This window comes from Octodon degus, unplaced genomic scaffold, assembly GCF_000260255.1.
Source record: "Octodon degus isolate 3935 unplaced genomic scaffold, OctDeg1.0 scaffold00069, whole genome shotgun sequence".
Taxonomy (NCBI): Eukaryota; Metazoa; Chordata; class Mammalia; order Rodentia; family Octodontidae; genus Octodon; species Octodon degus.
In genome coordinates this window covers 5,197,376-5,202,761 of record NW_004524645.1, presented here as the reverse complement: position 1 = coordinate 5,202,761, position 5,386 = coordinate 5,197,376, and positions in this window count along the sequence as shown.

Genomic DNA, 5,386 nt, shown 5'->3' with positions numbered 1-5,386 from the left:
CACAAGCTAAGGAACTCCTGGAACTACTAGAAACTGGAAGAAGCAAGAGAAAGCACTCCTCTAGAGATTTTCAAGGGAGCATGATCCTGCTGGCCCATTTATGCCACACTTGTGACTCTAGAACTGTGCCAGAAATACAGTTCCCTTGTTCTGTGCATCCACTTGTTGCTCAATTGTCATGGCCACCACAGAAAGCTAATGGAGTTAATGATGTTGGTATCAGAATTCTCTATGTGCTGATGTTCAAATTCAGCCTCTGCTGTTATTTCTATGGGTTCACTTTTGGAACTCTTTGAGAACCCTCCTTTTGCTGGTGGCCCTTCCTCATCCATTCCCTTATTCAGATGCTGCACTCTCTGGTTTGCTACCAGCTCCTGCCTTTGGTGGAGTGTCCCACACAGACTTCCTACTGGGTCACCTCACCTGAAAGCTTCTTGGGCAGGGCCTATCCAAGACAACCAACAGGAAGCTACTTGTTATGTACTTTGCCCCTCAGGAAAACTTTAGCAGCATAGCACCCAACATGGAAGCAGAGGCTGCTCCCTCTGCAGCCTGTGTCATTGCTGTCACAGGCAGCCTTACCCAGCCTTAGCTGGCTTCTCACCTACTGGCTTCTTTAGGAGAGTGAGGCACCATTCAATGGAAGAGCACATGTGTCTTTCATAGATGGAAGACCTGCCACTCTAAGTGGTTTGCGTAATGTTCCCAGTTACCTTCATGGGGGACAGGAAAGAAGCCTCCAGAATTCTAACAACCTTCTTCTGCTCTGCCTTCTATACATAAGCTGAAGAGTGTCAAGGGAGCAGGGCTGGGAGAAGTTATTTTGAGCTCACAACTTAGGCTGGCAGAAATGGTTTAGCATGTCTATTTAGAACCAGTGGATTCTTAACATTGCACTCAGCTGTGGGGCCTTGTAGGCAACTCCAAGTCAGGAAATACTCCACTTAACAGCCCCCCCCATATCTCTTGCTCTCCTTTCTACACTACTTATCCATTTTGCTTATTTCCCTAGGGTGGGGGATATTATTATTATTAGGTTTCTACAGACAGGGTCTTATGATACATAGTTCAAACTGCTGGTGAACTCATGGCAGTCCTTCTCTCTCAGCCTCTTGAGTGTCAAAGGATTACAGGCATGCACTACGCCACCAGCATAGCATGGGAGTTATTCTGTCATAGACTTGTGGCAACAGAATTAGCAGCGAACTGATGAAGGACTAGTAAGTCCAGCTTCCATCTCTTGGTACATATCATAAGATGAGAATCTTGGAACAATGCAAAACTTTTACGAATTTGTTGCTATTGGTTCTTCAAAATTCCATTTAAACAGAAGACTATAGAAAAAATACAAAAGAAATGAAAGAAGGGAATGCCAACTCCACTCAAAGTCCTCTGCATTCCCATTCAGTTACCTTTCCCAGTGCCATATAGACACTTCTCAGGAGTACCAGTGTAGGGAGCGGGGAAGCTGGAAAATCAGTCAAAGGTATGTAGGCGGGACTAGGCCTCAGTGCCTAAAGCAAACAAGCCACCGCAGTCCTGAGATAGGCATCCTGACTGGTTAATGTCGGCTGCTGGTCACTAGGCAACCTTGTGTCACATGTTACTAACTTTGCAAAAGGTATAAATAAATGTAGGTTTCATTGTGCTGGTGCATGAGTCTTGCCCATCAGGCAGACTACTGACCATCTAGCCCAGCTTTTGTCTTCTTGTCTATTTTTCTCATTCCAGTCACTGTGTCTCCCAGGGTAGAACCATTTGCAGTAAGACCAATGGATCCCTACATACAAGTGACTAACAAATACCTGAAAAAGATGTTCAAAATCTCTGACCATCAGATAAAGGTAAATTAAGTCAATGCTGAAGTTTCATCTTACTCCAGAAAGAATAACAAAAAAAAAAAAAAAAAAGAATGACCATCATGAAGAAATCGGTAGGGGGGCAGGGAAAGACAGCAATCACGTTCCCATGGCGACGGTACAAAGATGCCAGAGCAAGGGAGAATTAGCTGTGCCTAAAATCGTATCACCTGTCCACTCTAACCTTCCCTAAAGCCTTTGTTTTGCCCTTGTTTTTAACTTGTGCTGTTGTGAGTTTTGGGTGCGTTTCTTGGTGAGTTTTTATTTGATTGTATAACTTTGTTTTTGTCATTACTGAAATCATGGTGTTGTGCTTTTAAATTTTTCTTTTGACAAATGTTACATTCTTATTTAAGAGAATAAATTCCAAACAATCTTCAAAAAAATCAAATAATAAACGCAGGTGAGGCTATGGTGAAAAGGAACACTTCCGCCTTGATAATAGAACCACTGTGGAAATTAGTATGGAGAATCCTTCAAAATCCGAAGTTAGAAATTCCATTTACTCAGCTATTCCTCTTCTAGGTATCTTTCCAAAATACTTGAAGACATTGTATGATGGATACATGTGCACCCATTGTTCATTGCAGTCAGGTCGTAATAACTAACTATTGGAAGTACCCAAATGCCTACCAGCAGTTGAGCGGATGAGGAAAATGTGGTATTTATACACGATCAGGTATCCCACTACCAGAAAGGATGCATTTGAGTCATTCGTAGAAAACATGGAGGCACCTCGAGACCACAACATTGAGTAAAATAAATCAGACACACAAGCTTGAATATCATATGGTTTTCTTATGTGAGAAACTCAAAATGTAAGTAAAGAGAAAAATCAAAGATGAACAACAGGAAGTAGGGATATCTTTTTAAAAATGGGAAGGGGATCAAGAGATGGAGGGGGAGGGAGAGCAGAGGAAGTGGATATAAAAGGAATGAAGAGGTATTGTGTGCATGAACCCCCCGAGGACTGCACCATTATGTATCACAAACATGGACTAATAAAAATGGGGGAAAAAGAAATCCTGGCAGAGGCCCCTCTCTCAGAGTTGATTCTGCTACTGTGGCACATACGCAGGAGGAACACAGATTGCTCATCACCCTGGTGAGTGCACTGCCCCGTGAAACAGCCCATTTCTTTTGGTCCACTGGCTTTCCGTATTCAAGGGAGATCCTTCCGTAACACAGCTCATCAGAGGAGGGAGATGGAAGTGCCGAGCAACAAAGCCTGGCTCTCTGTGGCTTCCTTCCCTTTTGTTCTTGTGCAGAGGGGCTTCCTAGCTCTTCCTTATAGACAGACACTAGATGCGCCATCCACAGCATGGACAGCGTGACCTGGGCTTGCTGCTAGGAAGGACCCTCAGCAGAAGTGACAGTATAAAAGATAGCCATGTCCTCCTACGAGTCCCCAGGGGTGCACACACTGGGCCAGAAGTTTATCCTTCTGATTGATGGTGTCTGAGAGCAGCGCTTTCCCAGCTCAGCCTCATTTTTTCTCCAAAGTAACTTAACACATTGTTGCTGTTGCAGCCTCTGGCTCTCACACATGTAAAAGTGCTTACATTATTTGTCCTTTATTTGAAGCCAGATGCAATGGCCGCCTAATTTTCTGGAAGTGATAGAAAGTGTCAATTCTTTCATTCATGACAAGAGTCAATCAGTTAGGCTGCTGCGTTGCCTGGGCACATTGCGAGCCCTCAGTCCCACCTTTTGCATGATGGGAGCCAAGTGGTGGACTTTGATATGTTGGGACCACCCAGCTTTGAGCTCACCTTCTCAACAGCCACTCAGGCAGCCCTTTGCTCCAGGTAGGGGACAGCCACATGAACTATACTGTGCTGACTTCAATCCCTGCAGGGATGTGAATTGTGAGCAAAGTACTGTGGAGACTTACACTGTGAGAGGTCACCCACGCGGTGTCGATACCCTCCTTAAGCCATGCCCCAGTGGCCTCTTCTCTACCTTTCTGTTTCCATCCTTGAGCGGTACTTCCAAGGCCGGCTCATTGGTCTTTCTTTCCATCCACCTGCATGCTCCTACTTTCATTATTGTCACTCCTCTTTGCTGTAAGTTAAGCGGGCTGTCTCTGCTGCTTGTTACCAGCAAACACTGGCACCACCATTTTAATGTGGCTCTGGGATTTGGAGGAAGTTAGAAGAGAATGTCTATGTTACCATGGTGCGGAAATTCACTTCTTATTGTTTTTTTAATTGAGGCATTGGAAGCTATTGTAAAACATTACTTAGGAAAGGTTACTCTTGGCACTCTTATTTCCAATGCCTGAGTCCCTATAGAAGAATAATTTCACCAGCCAAGTGAGACCGAGAACATGTCAATATTGACAGGGGTGAATTGGGAGGGAAAAAAATGTCTGCGAGTGTGGATTCCTCAAGGTCTCTCGGTGACTGAGTTGGAGGTTTTGGGGTACCCAGAGAGGGACCTGAGATGCTGAATTTGCTGTTTGGCAAACCAAGCAATGCTTACAGGTTGTCACAAGAGGGCGCTGCTGGAACTCAGGAGGGTTAAAACAATGCCCAAGGCAAGGGGCAAAAGTCTCCAGCTAGCTGAGTGAATGTATCTAGGATTCATCAAAACAGAAAAAGGAGAGGATGTAGAAACTTTTAACACTGTGTAGAAAAAATGGGCTGAGATGCAGGCGAGGGCTCCAAGCCCCTGAGCAGTAGGACTATTTCCTCAATCCTCTGCTCCGAGGACGCTTGAACACTTGTCAGCATCTCAGTGACATTCACCTCCCGCAGCCTGCTGATGGCCAGGCCTGTGGGTGGGCTGCATGCCAGGCCAGGGGTTGTCCCCAGCGTTAGAGGCTTTTGGGGGCTGGATTGCACAGAGCAGCGTAACTTCAGTCCCAACCTGCTTGGTATTGCAGGGCATTTGCTGTTGGTGTCCCAAGTCATCCTGCAAAATGTGAGACAGGAGGTTCATCTTAAAGAGGGAGGTGAAGTACTCTGGTTTCTTTTCAGGCCATACTCACCTTTTGCCTTTTAAAGGAGGCAATTCTTGCATTTTCTGAAATAAATTCCTACTGATGTGTAACATATATATTGAAAAGTCACTGCACAAATCGTAAGTGTACTGCTCAGCAATTTTCACAGAGAATGTGCTCATTCAAAAAGCATTAAACAGCAGAATCATTAGCTTTCCAGAAGTTTCCCTGCTGTGCCCTCCCAGCACCTGCCTGTAAGAGTAAGCACACTCCCAAATTCTCTACCAGAGATTAATTTTGCCTGATTTAAAAACTTATAGAACTGGAAACATTTATGTAGTATGTGCTCCCCTCTTTCTTATGATTAGTGAATGAATTATTTTAATACTTTACCTGTGTTGCTGTGAGTAGTATCAGATTGTTCACTTTCATGTCTTTATAACATTTCATTGGATTAATATTTCCTTTGGCTCTTTTTTAGATGTCAACACAATCTAAACCCTGGAGGGTCTCAAATTTGTCAAAAGAGTTTTTCAAAACCTCACTTAGAACCAGCATACTGAGATAAATTCCCTGGCATTCA